Source organism: Marmota marmota, unplaced genomic scaffold (genome assembly GCF_001458135.2).
Source record: "Marmota marmota marmota unplaced genomic scaffold, marMar, whole genome shotgun sequence".
NCBI lineage: Eukaryota > Metazoa > Chordata > Mammalia > Rodentia > Sciuridae > Marmota > Marmota marmota.
Window position 1 is genome coordinate 24,666,130 of NW_025999949.1, and position 17,987 is coordinate 24,684,116.

At 39.9% G+C, this 17,987-nt stretch overlaps 1 long non-coding RNA gene across 1 annotated transcript in view; it reads right to left on the reverse strand.

Moving 5' to 3' along the window:
* Nucleotides 1–13,781, reverse strand: part of LOC125616552 — an 89,447-nt gene extending 75,666 nt beyond the window's left edge. Inside the window, exon 1 of the long non-coding RNA XR_007347208.1 lies at nt 13,493–13,781. This is a non-coding gene — a long non-coding RNA (uncharacterized LOC125616552). The remainder of the gene's footprint in view (nt 1–13,492) is intronic.
* Between the last annotated feature and the right edge of the window lie 4,206 nt (nt 13,782–17,987).

Genomic DNA, 17,987 nt, shown 5'->3' on the forward strand with positions numbered 1-17,987 from the left:
ATTGTTTGTAATCTATCATGTTTCAGGTGTTTTGTTAAAGTGGCCCAAACAGACAAGATAGTAATAAAACCCAGGGAAGGGTGGGAAAGAAAGTTTCTGTGAGTAACTATACCAAAGTCACATGCTAGTAGCAGAAATATTGGCCCATAAAACAGAAATAACCTGGCATATAATAGAAAATCAATTAATCAATCAGCTAATCAATTAGTCTACTAAAAGCTGAAGACAGAAATTGACACAAACACTGAGATTGATATGCTATGGGTCCTTAAGGAGACCCTGTTAACTGCTCACTCTTTTCCTATTAGACTAAATAAGCCTGTTTTGATTATCATAGATAGGACTATCAATAAAAATATATTTTGTAGGCTGGGGGTTTAGCTCAGAGGTAAAGTGCTTACCTAGCATGGGTGAGACCCTGGGTTTGATCCCCAGCATTACAAAAAAAAAAAAAAAAGTAAAACCTAAAAAGTGAAACATTTGACTTTACTTAGTCACCTCACCCATGACCCCAGATTGTACCTTTCTACACTGCTATTATAAGGAAGGACAATTTCCAACATCACTACTCCTCTCTGATTTTTTTTTTCAGTAAGTATTCTAATACTTAACTTCAGTTTTTAAAAAGGTCGGTAGAAAATCATAGGTCTACATTGTTTCTTTGTACTTTGTTTGGCAGAATTTATTTTGCATACACTTAAGTATTTGTTTGTTTGTTTGTTTGTTTTTGTGATTGCCCGAGATTTAACCCAGGTCTTTGCATGGACTAGGCAAGCGCTCTACCACTGGGCTGTGTCCCCAGCCCTGAAATCACCTTTTAACTACAGCTTTTGTTACATGGGATTTTTACAACCTTATTTTCTCTGCTTATACAAATGGCTTTTGATCCTTAAAAGGGCAGGGCTGTATTTCTCTTCAAACATTTTAAATCACTAAAAACAATTTGTTTTAGTAATAATGAAGGAATTGCATTTTATTCATCACACTTAAGAAATGGGAGGTCCAACAGCCAGATGCTAAAAACATATTGAATTGTTTCTTCTTGTTCTAGTATCTAGACACTTGACAGGTCAACAAAGGAGCCTAGATTGCATGCTGAAAATAGAAACAATAAAAGTGACAATAAACATGTTATTTTGTATTTGCAAAGCACTTCCACAAATGTCCACCAATGTCTTTACTTCTGATTTTATTCCTAAAATGAGAAGGAAGCAAATCATTCTGGAATTCAGGATTTAACTTGAAATATAGGCATGGTCATTCTAACTAGGGGGAAAGAGCACAACCCAGCCCTTGAATCTTTGTTGATGAGTTAGTAGCACAGAGTAGAGAGGGTTGCAATTAGCAGGAGAAACTATTGTCCTCCATCCTTTGTTAATAAACAGGAAGTGACATTCCTACAGCAAGTTCCAGAACTTGCCTGACTCTGGTCTAAAGTCAAGTCCATATGAGAAATTCCTATAAGAAAAAGTAAGAAATAAACATAAGCATCGTTTTATGGCAAGGCAAAATAAAAGAGGAAGATAAACATAACAAGACTACAAAATTATATCCAAATATATATTTGGGAGCGAGGCTGTATGATCTGCAGGATATTGGAACTTGGAGTTTCCTGTTGCATAGGCACAAACAATTCACTTGCTTTTATCCCACTTCTCAAAAAAGCAAAACAAATGGGGTGTAGGCCCCAAAGAAAGAATTTTTAGCTAGAATCAGTGGTACTATAGGAAAGCAAATAGGAAGCTATTTGAAAGGACACATTTTTTTCAAAAGAGAGGGTAACGCATTGCCTCTAAAGGGCAACTCAGGTCAGGACAAGTGCCATCTTCCCAGCTGACTGCAAGATACATACGGGCAGTTCTTTTAGTCTTAGTTCTTACCTGCTGTGGCTACAGAAGGTAATGCATCTTTAAAACAGATTCAGTGAGAAGTGCCTCTCAGAGCCCCAGACTAGAACAGGGACAGGATGGAGAGGTAATAGACACAAAGACTCCTGGCAGTGGGCTCATGCCCAATCAACTTCACCAGCTGGTACTCCTCATTCCTAGCTCTATGTTATAAGAGGGAGTTCCTGGGGCTGCGTGACAGTACGAGGGCCTGGGAAAGGCCCACCTGCTGTAGCTAGCAGAACACTGAACTGAGGGTCAAAATTGCAGGTTCTCATCTGAGATGTGATACAGCTAGTCCAAGTCAAATATCACATCTAGGCCTCAGTTTCATCATCTAAGATGAAAAGAAAACTAGGGAAATTAGATTGGATTAGGTTTCAGCAAACTATATCCTGCTGGCAAAATCTGGCCCACAGCCTGTTTCTGCATAAAGTTTTATTGAAACTCAGCCAGGCCTGTTCATTTGCATACTGTCTGTGGCTGTTTTATGCCACAATGGCAAAGCTGAGCAGTTGCAATGCAGATAGGTCTGTAAACAGAAAGTATTTACAGATGGTACTTAATAGAAGAAGTTCATTGATTAGTACCAGAAGAATTCATGGTCAAAATGATTCTCTAAAAGATTAGGCATCTGTTATGGTTTGGATGTGAGGTTCCCCGGCAAAAGCTCACATGTGAGACAATGCAAGAAGGTTCAGAGGAAAAATAATTGGATTGTAAGAGTCTCAACTCAATCAGTTATTTAATCCCCTGTTAAGGATTAACCGAGTGGTAACTGAGTGGTAGGGTGTGGCTGGAGGAGGTTGGAATTGGAGCATGGCTTTGGGTATCTATTTGCATCTGGTGAGTGGATTCTCTCCACTTCCTGATCACGGTGATGTGATCTGCTTCCTTCTGTCACTCTCTCCCACCAGGATGTTCAGTGTCACCTAGAGAGCCCTGATGAATGGAGCTGGCAATCTATGGACTAAAACCTCTGAAACTGTGAGCCCTGAAACAAACTTTTTCTCCTTTTACATGGCTCTGGTCAGATCTTTAATCACAGCAGTGAAATAATTGACTAAAACAGAATCTGAGTTTTCATTGTGACCACACAATATGAAACACATTCTAGAACATGACACATGACTCAGTAGGTAAAGCTATCCATGTCACTTCTCAAATGCAAAATTCATTCACCTGAAAACATAGCAATTTTTCAAGTTTCTTATCATGTCTGAGTTTGGTATAAAGAAGTGTGGGGGGTAGGGAAAGAAAGTGCCCTGAGCATTTTAGGTTTATTTCACTTTCATTATGAGACCACTGAGGCTTTTCTTGAACAAGAGAGAGAGAGAGCGTGAAATAGAATAAGGCATCCAAATCAATAGATTAAATTTATTGAAGGGATGAGTAATTGGAGTAATGTTACAGCATATCAAGCAGATTATTTAGATAGCAAATGCGTTTCCAGTTTGATCAGGTCAATTTGCAGGCCATCAAAATGTACACAGAGAAATAGTAGGTTTGATCCAAGTGCTTTTTGCATTAGAATGCAGTCCTTGCTCTCCGTAGCTATTTAAATCCCATCCCTGTGTTCAGAGGAAGAATAGAAACCGAGATGAGGGAGGAAGTAGTGAGATCACACTGTAATTGCTTTCATAGATAACAACAACAGAAGCCTTTCACACATGCTAACATGTCATATTGTATTTACAATATGAAAATACCCTAGACAGAGTCAAGATTATATATAAGGAAGGAAATGAAAAAAGTCTTAGAGTGCATCTAGGGAAGTGGTTGCCAAACAGAGCCAGGCATCAGGACTACCAACCTAACCTGTGCTGCAGGTCACCTGAAGCATGCTCTCTGGTGGAGCCTGGACACTTAGGTCTTGAACCTGATTGTAGGGGATCTGCTGCACAGCCAGAATTGGGAGCCGTCTGTGGAATTCAATCCCTTATTGACTCATTGAACTTGTACCACATGTCCCACCACTTCGCTTCTTATCTCCAGCTCATCTTTTCTCAGAAAAGAGGACCACGTCCCTACAATGGCTTTTCAGGGATCATTGGTGATGACCCTTTCACCTAGATATCTCTAGCCAGCCCCCATGCTCCTCCTCAAACACACCAAGCACCCTCCTGCATGGGCAACTGTGGGTTTTTATATCATTTCCTGATTTGCTCTTCTCCAATATCTATAGAAATCACTTTTCTACTCCATCCAAATTCTGTTCAGAAGTTACCTCAACATTTATTTTCTTCTTAGCACTTGCCATCACCTATCATCTCATATACTCGGAGTAATGTTACAGAATATCAAGCAGATTATTTAGATAGTAAGTGCATTTCGGGGCCTAGTGCTAAGCTTGTTTGTCACTGTCTGTTTTCTGAATTCTTTTTGTAAGCTCTGCATGAGGAAAGAAAAGCTGTATTTGTTCATAGGTATATCACCAGCATCTATATCTAGCCCATCCTAAATACTCAGTATATAAATAACTAAATATTGCCTTCTGGACTGACAGACCAGTGTGATCATGGAAAGTGGAGCTATGTAAAGAGCTTTGACATAAGACAGATCTGGCTTCAATCCTTCGTGCATGGTGTTGAGTAAGCTACTGATCCTGGCTGAGCGTCATTTTCCTGTGTGTCCAGTGGGGGCACGGACATTGGAGGACCATCGTGAGAATTGTATGGAGCAAGCCAATAAAAGCTCCTTAGGGAAGCAAGGCCAAAGTGGACCTTAGGCTTGGGTTCCTCCACTGGGAACTCCAAGGGCTATGGCATTGATTGGAGCCAGAAGTCTACTCAAGTTTCTTCATCCTGAAGGAGTGGGAGCTTGTGCAATACTTATTGGTGCCCTTTTGAACCACATTTCATTAATATATTGTGTAACAGGAGTCTCCTCTGGCCAACATGCATGGGGCCTAGTGCTAAGTGGGATGTGCCCAGAGGACAGAGGAAATCCCTGGTTGCACTGCTGAGTCCTCTTCATGCCTCGGCCCTCAAGGGACTGACTGGGAACATCCAAGTCACTCACCCCATGGAATAGCTGGGACCAATCAACAAACATTCTCCTGTGGACACATGGAACAGCAATGTTCTTTGTCCACCAAGGTGAGATTTAGGGTTTGTAATTTTGCAGAAGAAAGGAGAAAAAAGCATTGACGATTATACTGAAAATGTATATTCTAGGGGGTTGGCTACTCACTTTCACAATCTGGCCACAGATTTATTGAATCCTGTCAATCTATAAATAGGATTATTTCCCTATTTTCCAGAGGAGAAAACAAGGCTTAGCAAGGTATGGTATATGAAAATAGCTTGTAGCTGTTTAACAAATAAACTTGCAAAAGTCCCCAAGGACCTTACCTTGTCCTAAGACCTGATTTTGACTCTTACTAATTCCGTGATTCCTTGTTGTGTGTTTGTGTTCTACTTTGTGTAACATAACAGCAATAATGATCTTTACCCATGGAATGTATTGAGATTAAAAATAAGCTGTTGAAGGTAAAGCACTTGGTCCTGTGATTTATTGTATATGTTCAATAAATGTTGGCTATTATTGTTAATAACACTGTTAATAAGGTAACACAACCAGAGGCAGAGCCAAGATTCTGACTCTGGGCCATCTAACTCCAAGCTGCTTCTTTTCTTTAGCACCACATTGTGCCACAGCATGGATCTTCTAACCCGAGGAATTTACATTACTAAAGAGCATGAACTGCCTCCATAGGGCCTTCCAAACACAAGACTCTGTAATTCCAGTGGGGGAGTTGAGCAGCCTATTCTGAGAGGTCCGCAGGAAAGGAAGTCTGGAACCTTCCCTGGAAACACATCCCCTTGCGGCACCTCCCTACTCTGCAGGATGTGGAGGCCCTCTGGCCTCCATGGACGCCATCCTCTCATACAATTGGTTCCCCTCACAATTAGTTTCTGGCACCATCATCAAAGTGAGCTCTCTCCAAGGACATGGAACAGGATGAAAAACAAATCTTGCATCGTAAACTCCAAGTGCAATCAGGGTGGGCACAGCAAAGGAGGAAGGTTATGTTGTGGGAATCAGGGGTCAGCAATGGAAGACAGCCTGCTGCCTGCCTCCGCTGGGAGATTTGTGGGGCTGGACCCTTGTCCGCTTCTGCCCCCAAACCTTCCATGACAGAGCAGTGTCTAAGAAGCAAAGCTCCTTAACATTTCACCTGAAATTTGGATCATTTTTCTCCAAGTCATAGCAAGGAAGTGAACTGGCTCCTTCTATGCAGAAAAGTATCAGGTTTATCCCATAAAATCATTAGAGCAACTGTGGTTTTCCCTCATCTCCCGACAGCCTGGATGAGGAGAAGGAGCCAAAAGACACAGCATCTCTCTTCCAATGAATACGCAACTTCAAAGAAGAAAGTGGCCACTGTTAAGGAGGTGAAGTCATAGCCTCGGCAAACCTTTGAAGCTGGAGGAGAAGATGTAAATTAAGTGCAGACAAGCAGAGTATAAAAATAAAATCCTTGAAGGGAAAGCAAATGTCCTCTGCAATGGGTGTGAAAGTAAAGGAAGTTGGCCAAGGCAAGGAGGAGATAAACAGGATTACATGATGTAATCACGCTATGAGAAGGCAAATTAGATGAGAAGTCGAGGGAAAATACATGCAAGTTGTAAATTGTCTATTTTATCTGAGAACTTGGAAGAATCAAAGTCGAAACAAAGTTAATTTTCTCAATATTCAGCTCATTATAAACCCTCACGGGGACAGGAAACATGCTTTTATTTGCTGTTTCTGCAATTGTGTTGTTTGGTATGTGACAAGCCTATGGGGTTCTATAATCTCACGTAGGGCCACATGCCAAATGTCATTCCCCAAGCACTTTGTAGTTGTCTTTTTTCCCCCTATTTCTTCTCTTCATTTAATAATTCATCTACGTATTCATTCATTCCATAAACTGATTTTGTGCCTGCAATGCACAAGGCACTTTATAAGATTCTGGATAATGAAGATGAACACCCAGGGTCCCTACCCTTAAAGACCCACAGCCTATGCAAAACCTCATTTGATTGGCATCGAGAGTATACAGTAGAGTTAGTTTCTGGTAAAAGGAAGCAAATGATTCCAAAGGGAGACAGAGTTTATGAGTTTAAATTGTCCCCTCCCCAAGTTCGTGCCTAGCCGGACCCTCAAGCGATGAATGTATGTGGAAATAGGGTCTTTGCCAATGTAAGGAATGAGATCATAGATGATGAAGACAGGATGCAAACCCAGTGACAGGAGTCATTATCAGAAGAGGAGAGAGTGCACAAACACACACACACAGAAAAGACCATGTGACAATGGAAGCAGAGATTAGACTGATGTGACCACCAAGCAAGGAGCTCCAAGAATCCCCAGGAGGCACCAAAATATGGAAGAGGCTCGGGGGTCCTTTTCACTGGAGCCTTTAGAAGGATCATGGCCATGCTGACACTGTAGTTTCAGACTTCTGGTCTCTAGAGCTATGAAAGAATGAATTTATTTTCTTTCTTTCTTTTTTTCTTTTTTTTATTTGTAGTACTTCAAGTACCACCTGATTTGTGGTACTTTATTTTGACTTACCTAAGAAAGTAATGTAGAAGAAAAGAGCATTAGAACTATCATGGTGAGAAAGAAGTTGCCCTAAGACATCTTTTGGTGCCATCACATGTTTCTTAAATCACTTTTGCTGTGGGGAACTACATTCTTCATTGCCTATCACAAGACTTTGCTGCGCGCATCAAAGGATGACTCATATCCAAAGTGGGCCTTTTGGGGACCCCTCCTGTAGTTTGGATCTTTATGCTAATGGCAGCTCCCTGCAGACACAGTCCCATTTACTTCCTTGATTCTAGGAGTTTCCTGGTTCTTGGGCTTCCTAAAACCCAGGGCTTTGGCTTCTCCATCATTTGCTTAAGTTAACTAAAAGCAATTGTTGCTTGTAACCAAGAATTCTAACACATACAGGGCCCAGGATAATTTTTCTTGTTGTTCTTTTACAGAGAACATGTTAATCTTCTCTGTTTAGTTCCATCTTTTCTCTTTTCTATTTTTTATTTGCCCTACTGCAAGATAGTCTGTGCAATATGTATGGCTACTTTTGGCAATGAAGAAGACATTTCTATAAAAATTCCTCTCCTACAGGCTATGCTAGAAAGAATCAGTAGAATCTTCTGTCCTTTACCAACTCCACATATCAAACAATACCCATTTTTTTCAGATCCAAGAGGTACCTTGAAAAATGAATAGGAGAAATAACACAATTGTTGATGTTTAATTAACTGAGATTTAACTGAGGTATCATCAAGTGTGTGTAGTATAAATTTCAAGCAATCACTTAGCCTTCCTCAGCCACTGATCTCCTGGCTTGTTTCTCTCCTTCCCTGGACAGAAATAATAAAGGAATAAATGAGAACAGTCGTCTTTTCAGTCCTCTTGCCTTCATTAGCTTGCTGGGGTCTTCTGTCTAGATGATTCTCAGCTCAAGAAATGTCCCCCTCACCTCAAAAATAGAAGTGTCATCATCACACAATATGATTTTCATTTCAACTTTGAACCACGTTTTGCCTTTTGAAGTTCACATGTTCATGTCTCTTTCTACAATGTATTTAAAATTGTTTAATGGGGAAAAAATACCTTGAGTCATTGAATGTTCATCTGTGCCTTTCTAAGTATGCATAAGCATTTTGCTCGGATATCTCCAGGTCCTCAAAGAAATTCTGAAACAGGTTTTCATTTGAGTGACTTAAGGATTTACTTTGATGACAGCCCAAACATTCTTGCAGCAGAATAGTCAATCCTCCAGACCTGTTCATCTTGTGAATTGATTACTATTGTTCCTCCTCCAAAGCATCCACTATTGACTGTGCATCTCTCTTAACTGAATTTGAGTAAAACTGCCTTCTCATGGACATGACTTGATTCCCCATTTGACAGCATAATTTCCACACCAGTACAACTGAGTTATCAGGGTTTGCTTGGACCAGGCTATTAACAAAATTAGTTTAAGTATTTTTTTTATCTGGTGTGCAATTTACTTCAACTTTACTACTTGGAAATTTCCAGAAATAAGTCATACGTAATATCAGTGTATCAGTCTATCAACTAGTTTAGAATTTCCTTCTTGGTGTTCTTCCAGCACTCCCATTATACCCTATACCTCTTTATGGTATTAGTTACCAAAATTGCCCCATGACAAGGATGACCATACAGTTTTATCATTTAAATTGTGCGTTAATCAGCTTTGCATCTCTGTGACCAAAAGAACTGACCAGAACAACTCAGAAGAGGAAAAATTCATTTTGGCTCATGGTTTCAGAGGTGCAGTCCATGGTTGGCTGACTCCTTTGCTCTGGGTCCAAGGTGATGCAGAATATCATGGCCGAAGGGTATGGCAGAGGAAACCTGATCAGCTCACAGCAGATGAGAGAGAGGCGATCCAGGGACAAGATATAGTCCCCAAAGGAATGTTCCCAGTGACCCACTTTCTCTGACCGTACCCCCCCTGCCTACAGTTGCCTTCCAGTGGTCCACTCAAATTACTAATCCTTCAAATGAAGTAATCTACTAATGAGATTCTGACTCTAATCATCCAATCTTTTTCACTTCTGGACATTGCTGCCACACAAGCTTTTCAGGGGACATTCCAGACCCAGACCATAACACTGGAACACTTTGGGGAATGAAAGGAAAAATGTTAATAATTAATCTAGAACAGTGGAAACCGGCTGAGATGCTCCTTAGAAAACTAGGCCACTCTCATTTTAACCAATGCATTCATTTGGTTCCTCATCCAGGCATGAAGCCTCACGCCGTGCTCAGTTCATTCCCTGCTCTGTCTCCAGCATCTAAGCGCAGCCCCCAACACAGGGAAGGTCCTTCACTTCAGCAGTGGCCCTGTATCAAGGATATACAGATGAAATGGTCTTCCAAAGTCCTCTCATTGTAGCCACCAGCATATGACATACATGTTAGTATTTCATCATGAAGCTACTTGTCCAGCCACCCCTTTTTGCCTAGCCAACTGCTTGTCCTTCAAGACCTCTAAATCCAAATACGCGAGGGGACATTTTTGAAGCCCAGTATCACTCTATCCTTACATCTTTGTGTTCATCATGCTTCCTTATAGAATGAAATTCTATAAGAATTCCATAAGAATTCCTCATGGAATTCTTAACCTTTGAGCCTATAAGCTCCTCTGGACTTTCTTTGATTTTTACATGAGCATTTACGTTGGAACCTGCTACAGGATATGGAAATAATACTTGTTATTTAGATGAACAGACAGATTGATTCCTTAGTGGAAAAATGAACTAATTAGAATGAAAATGTAAAATTCCCTTACACCAACTTGCTGTTTAGTTTCCTTGATATTAATTATGTAGATATTTGGTAATATCTATATAGCCTGTGTCCTGCACACAGAGTCTAAAATAAACTTAGAGGCATTTCCACATATTAGCAAGGTAAAACTTATTCTATTATATCATAAAAGACTTAATCTGATGCTAGTGTCACTAATGGCATGATGTGTTTAAAAGTGAGGACAGGGCTAATGTTCATATAAAAATCACAGGTGGTATTTGTTGTGGTTAGTATTTTTTTATTCAATCTCAGGGGAGAACAAAAAAGAGTGATTAAGAGCCTAGAAAATAGAATTCATAAGAAAAGGTGAGAGCAATTGGAATTTTTTAGCCCACACAGAAAAAAAAAATACATAGTCATTCAGTAAAACCTAATTTTCCAATATCAATTTGTACAAATGAGGGCATAATTTAAACTGACAGCTATATTTTCAATGAACAAATGACCTACTATTCTTTATAAAATAAAAAAAGAAGAATCATTTAAATATTTTTTTTCTTTTTTGACCTTTTCATTTTTAGACTACTAAATATGCTGGGTCACGTCCCTCATGGAGGTGGAAGCAGCAGTTTATCAGATATGATCAAGGGGGTCCTGCCCCACCCTTTTCTTGTCCTGAATTTGCTAGTTTCTAAAATGAGGTGTCTATTCATTCTTTCAAGTTTGTTTGAGGGAAGTTTACTATATGCCAGGCTCTGCGCTAAGCATTAGGAACATAGAAGTTGTGACAGACAAGATGTTTGCATTTTTATGAGATGTTTCACTAAATCTCTCCCTACCAAGCTTAAAGATATCTGGAAATCTATTAGAAAGTCACATTCCCTGCCAAAGTACACATAATCAGAGGTTGGGGGAAGGAAAGCAGCAAATTTGGCTATTATCTGGATTTTTGCCCCCAATTATTGTTCAGATGGATCACCGTTCAAGGGTAAATGAGATGCAAATCTCAATTAATTAAAATTAATTTGTTTTAAAATATAAAGACAAAAGGAATTTTTTTTAAAACTTAGGCTCAAAAAATATTAGAGCTAAGAAGTTTATAATATTAAGCTGAGAAAAGTTAATTGATATGCACAGGTTAACACAGTATGTTAGTAGCACATTCATGATCATAATTTAATCTTCTAAATATCTTCTAAGTCTTTATATTATCTAAGGACTATTATCTAGTGCTCCCACCCCCCATTTTGTTGGTAATCATATTCAGTTACTAATATTAACTATTAGTGTATTGTTGCTAATAATAGAACCTAGCTATAATGACTCAACACATAAAGGTTTATCCACACACACAACTCACGATAAACAGCTCATAGCTGCTATAATAGCTCCACAAAACCATCAGGGACCCAGGATTCTGTCATTCCACTTTACCTTTTTTCCTATGTAGCTGTAGTCATCAAGGTTACAAGAAGACATCGAGAGCTCCAGCTATCACATTATTTTTAATTAGGTATACTATTATGTGACATGTATTCAGTTTGGTACTAAATGGAAGAAAATGAATATTGGGTAGGCAAATTGTACTTGTATACCATATCATTATTAGCAGACAATTTCTCACGAGTGTCTTGCATTTCTACACATTACATATGCAGAGCTATGACCTCCTTTTGTCCTGGACTGGTTTTTCAAGACTGTTTGTATAGCTAATAGCCTTGGAAGCTAGAGGTAGCATTTCTCTTCATAGCAGAAGATCTGGTTAATGTCTGGTATGATATGGTTGATTTCTCTCTCTGGGACAAGGTTAGTATGTCCCCACCCATTATAAAAAAACTCAGTTTCCCTAACCTCTGGGTTCCCTTCCTATAACCACCTACCGTCTGCACGGGCATCGCACAACCCTCTCCGTGTCACCTGTGGAAACTAAGGCTCTGGGCAAGGGCTTGAGGAAATGCTGTTAGTTGGTTACTGTGACCATTGCCAGTAGACAGCTAGCTGTCTGTCTCTACTCAGAAGTCTCCTGTCTTCTGCCGGCCTCCCAGCGCATGTGGCAGGCCAACTTGTTAGCTTGCAAGGAAAATAAAAATCTCAGACCTTCCCAGTTCTTGACAATCACTCAGAACTCACTTTGTATGATAAAATATCTGAGGTATTTAATGCCAAGTCATTTAGAACATAGTGGGGGGGGGCATATGTACATAAATAAATTTAAAGATGAAGAAGTGAAAGTCAGGGCACTGAGGAACAGTCCCAGCTCTGTCACCAAGGAGCCCTGCAACCTTCAGCATCACTGACCCTCCCTGCCCCCACCTCGTAGCGTCCTTGTTTACTCTCTAACCCACTGTCCTCTGGCTTGGGGCCTTGTCACTCCTCAGAAACTGTTCTTCCAGGGTCTCTAGTGACCTACCAGCTGGCACAGCCAAGTGACCCTTTTCACTCCTTATCTTGTTCCCTGCTGCTCAGCTGACATTTAACTCCCCAAACTGTTGACTCCCTTGCCTGTAGGGAAATCTTTCACTGATGTCCTCCAGGAAACTCTCTCTTGGTCTCTTCTTTATTTCCTCACCCTCAAATGCTCTTCTCGGCTGTGAGTGCCCATCCTCTCCTCTGCCTAGCCCTCCTCTCACTCAGAGTAAAGCCTATGCTTATTAAAAGACAGCTTAATTACCATTCATGTGCTGATGACTTTTAATCTGTTTCAAGCCCAGATTGTTCCCTTGAACACACCAAACCTACATTTTTGACACCCTTTCCACCACAATTCACTATTTCTACCTGCGTGTCCCATTAGGACTTCAAATACATGTTGTTTGAAGGCAAACTCAACATTTACTTTCCTTTCTTCTTAAAACTAGTGAACCTGGAATCCATCTCTTGGCTAATGGCATCATGGTCCGTGGTGTTTTTCTTGTCATAAATCTTAAAGCTCTATGGTCAACATTGTCATCTGTGCTCTCATAACTCTTTTATCAATAGCTCCCAAATCCTATCCTTTTCCCCTTCCCACTGGATTTACACTAATTCAGGCTCTGGTTTTCTCTTGCTTCAGCTCCACCTTCAAATGTGTCTCCTGGATGTGCTCTATTGGATCGTAATTTCCTAAAAGCCACCTGTGGATGAAAATCTCATAGTGCTACTACCCTGCTTGGCTGCACAGCTGCCCCAGTTGAAAACCCACATTAGCTTCTCTCAGTCAGAACAGGAGGAACCCCAAACTCTCTAGCACCAGGTACAAGTTCCCCTAAGCTGCTGCGGCTTCAGCGCCACCTCCCATGTCTCTCTCTCCCCCAACCCATGCCCCAGCCATAATAACCACTCACAGAATTCCACCATGTGCCCTGTCAAGGCAGACCAGGGTCTTCTTCCGGATTCACTGTTGCCTCAAACCTTATTCACTTTCAACACTGAATAATCTTTTGTCTTTCAGAACTAGCTTCACTTTCTCTGATTCTGGAGATTTACCTCTAATCATCCAGCCCTCTGTGCCAGGACTGGCTCATTACTCCTGTCCTCGTGCTCCTCTCTCTTCCTGGAAGACACTTTTTCTTACAACTATCAGGGCACACTGGGCTTACTTGATTATAGGCCTGAACCACAAATAAAAAATGTGACCTCTGTTTACCCAGTCTAGGGCACAAATCCAGGCACACAGCAGAGACTCAAGAGAAGTACATGGCAAAAAAGCTAAAAAAAAAAAAAAATCAAGAATACCAAAAAAAAGGAGAAGAAAAAGGCAGTCCTTGAAGTGGGAGGGAAGAAGGGACAAAATTACCTTCTTTGCAGTTCACCTCAAATAAACCCTGCAGTATTCTTAGGCAATGTTCACCCTCCTGAGTCCCCAAATAAGAAATCAGTTCTCTAAGAAGTAATGAATTGGCAATAGCACAGTGTCCTTCACCTCCCAGTGGCTCCAAAGATAAGCCACCGGGGGAAAGGGCAGCTACAAAGTGGTGGCTTGCCTTGAATGACACACATAAGAACATGTTGGACCATTGGGAAACCGGCTAGCTAAGAGCACGTGGTCTGGCTGGACAGAGGCTGTATGTGAGGAGTAGGAGAAAGAGCACTGGGGACCGAGAAGGGTCAAAGAGGGTCCCCAGTGCTCACCGATCCTGTTGTTGGGCAGGTTTCTTCACCTCTTTAAGCCCTTGTTTTCCCATGCAAATTGGAATCATAATTATAATGCATATGTTTAAAGGGACAAATAAAAGAAATTCAAAGTGCTGAGAACAGTAAGTGTTCAATAAGTGGTAGCCATTACTTATAGCATAGGCAATACCCAAAACCCATATTTTTTTTCTAAATATCAAGCTCCTGCATTAATGATAGAGAAGTAATTTTTTATTTGAGTGGTGTGAAGATTAAATAAGAAATGCATATTAATAAATTTCTTAAATTAAACGCATTATCCAATTGGAAACCTACTTTACTGCCACTATTATGAGAAGTTAAGAATCAAAACTAGCCAAGAAAGGTCAAAGTACATCTGTGATATTAACTCAGAACAAAAGAGTGGTACCTGTATGTCTGAGAAGCCTGAATAAACCGCTTTGTATGTTTAGGAAATATGTGTACTGCTATTTATTATGTATATTCAATGAAGACTGTATGATCTTTATTAAACTATTTATTAACTTGCTAGTTTCTCCCCAAACTATACCTTTTCAATGGTATTATAGTCCTTATTTTAGACTAAGAGATCCATACAATATTAATATAACTTAAATAGGACTTAGATCTGTTCCAGCTATTCTGCAAGAGATGTTGGCTAAACAAAATCATAATAAAAATTTCATTTGTTTGGTTCAAGCATCTCTCCTATGCCCTGACAATATGTGATGGGACTCCTTTAATCTATATTTTATTCCAAAGTTAATTTGAAATGACAAAATGTACCCAGTGAATGAAATCATAAATACTTACAGTAGCATCAGTTGCCAAAGCGGGTACATAAAGAACAACCTGGTGCCTGACACCCATTATCTCTGCTGTTCTCCTCGGTGCCCTCCCGAATAAGAAATTGATGGCAACATTAGCTGGGTATAACTAAACTAAGGAAATTCTATGTCTTGAGTCTCTTCAGTCTTCCCACTGTCTTCATGAATATCCTCTGATGTTCCCTTTTGTCTTTGACACCCCACAAAATTTTATCTCAGATGCTTTACACCTATATTGTTGCTTCCTTTATTTGAGGTTTTATATTAACTTCAAAGAACTCTCAGTCTTTTTGTGACACTTTTCTCAGGGTTTGTCCTTTAGGTGCAGCCTTCATTGATTTTGATTTTGTTACCAGTATCCTGCCTGGTTGATAGTTCCAAGTGTCATTCCACAGACACATTTCATAAGTCTAAATTTTAATTCGTGTTTTCCCATATGTCTTATAATAGCAGATAAAAATCTCCTATCCAGGATAGCCCAAAATATAATATCAAACTTTTTAAGTTTAACTTCTGGATCAAATGAGCATTTGATATGAGACCTAGAGCAAATGATCCATCCCCCGTGCCTTCTTTTCCTCGTCTGATGTTGACGTTCTTTAACTCAGAGAGTTTTACAGGGAATAAATGAATGCAATAGTCAAGGGAACATAGCAATTATGTAGCAAGTAGGAACTCACCAAAAAAATATAACCTGGAAGATATACTTGCACACCCACATCAAATCAATCCCTTGCTTACTAAAGCTTTTGAATATTCCCACATAAACATATCTCCACCCTCATTACTTTTAAGTCCCCTCATCCTTACTCTGAATAGCATAGCAGGCTCCGAAATGTTTCACTCATTTGTCAACCATCACCCAGCAAATACTCACTTACTCCTTACTTGGGACCTGCCAGTTGGAAAGAAAAATTATCCAGAAAGGCATGATCTCCTCTAGCCTTGCCTCACCTTGTCTGCAATGCTGCAGCATTGCTGCTCTTTGGTCCCCATTGCATCCATGTCGAAGTCAGGACTTCCACTGTGTCATGACCTGCCCCTTATTTACCAGTCCATCTTGTTCATTCTTTAGTCTCTGGTGGAACCTCAGCTGAAAGCACTCACCACTTTGTTTTTCACGGAAGATGCCAAGCTCCCTTTTTTCTCTGGGCCTTTGCACCTGCTATTTCTTCTGATTTCTCCCCAAAACCCACCCTACCTGTCCCCTTTTGCACAGCTAATTCTTATCGGCTGTTTAGAATTCAGTAAGAAGTCTTCCCTGGTCCTCCACTCTACGTTCCTCAAGCAGGTAGAACTCAACCGTATCAAGACACAAATATGAATGAGGTTGTTTTCTAATTTTTTTATTGTCCCTACACAGCAGAGGGTGTATTTTCTAAAGAAAACACTAGCTAGTGTAACAAATAAGCCCTAAAACCTCAGGCTTAATATGGGTTATATGTGTATATATATAAATAAAACATACCAATTATGTTTATGTATAATGTATTATATATAAATACATATAATACTGAAATATTATATATAAGTATATACTATATTAAAGTATAAGAATACATAGTATTTATGTGTAGCATATTAACATATAATAAATAAAATAATTTATATATAATTATATAATAAATATTTTGCACTGTATGTAATATAGTAAAGTGAATTTCTTGCTTATTTAGCAATTAGATGCAGATTTGAATGGTCAGCAGGTAAGAGTACACATATGACTCAGGCATTTGTGATACAAGGTTTTAGAACTGTGTTCACATTGCAGATGCAGAAAGGAAAAGTGGGTACAAATCCTACATTCCTTAGGTTGTTGGCCCCAAAAGTGATTCTCAGACCTTCTACTCCTTCCATGGATGGGAAAGCACTCTGTGGCCCCAAGGGATATAAGAGAGGCTAAGAAGTATTCCCTACTGGACAGGCTTTTGCAAAAACAACTTCTCTGGAAGGTATGGGGTCTTTCTTAGTGTTTGTTTTCAATGGCTAACACACAGCATGGCACAGAGGAGGCATGCAGTGTGTGTCCAAGGAGATGCTGCTTCACCTCTCTGGCTCCAGTTTGCACTATTCCTAATAACACAGGTATGGGGAGATTGTGCAGGCTTCCAATACATTTTTGCAATGTGCTTTTATCTTTTTGAATTGAGAAACAGCATCTCTCCAGTCCTATGGCATATCACTTTCCTTCAGCCTCCTTGCTCTGAGCACTTTGTGGGTCACTCCTGAGTACAACAGCAACAAAAAAGAGATGCCAATTGTGGTAAGAAGGTGCCTCTACACTAATGTGAAATATTAGATTTCTTTTCCTGTTAGTCACTTGCAATGATATTTTTCACAGATCTCTGTAGCTTTCTGGAGTGGAGAGAAGAGGTAATTAAGTGCTATTTTATTTCCAACTCAAGGCCATTGCTAGAACTTAAAGGGATCACAAAACTCCCTGTTCTATGATGTCAAATCCTTGTCATATATGATACCAACCCCTTCACATGGCCCAGGAGAGCATCACCAATCACACCCACCTCCCAGCCTGTCTGTGGCTTCAGAATGATTTTCAACACAGAGATTCAGGTTGTGACTCACAACTTAGTCTGAATGGCATTGAGGTGCGTCTATTCCTCATATATGTTCTACTCCACCAATATTTTTGTGCATATGAGGAAAGAAAAGCAAAGTGACTCTACAAAGATCATACAGAAGGTTGACAGCATAGCGAAAACCAAAATTTAGAGATCTTTATATCCTCAGTCCGGATTCCTTTTTATTCCCACCACTTGAAAGTAGGACATCCAAAAGCAAAAGGAAAGAAAGCCTGGTATATACAGGAGATATATACCATATATATATATATATATATGTATATATATATATATATACA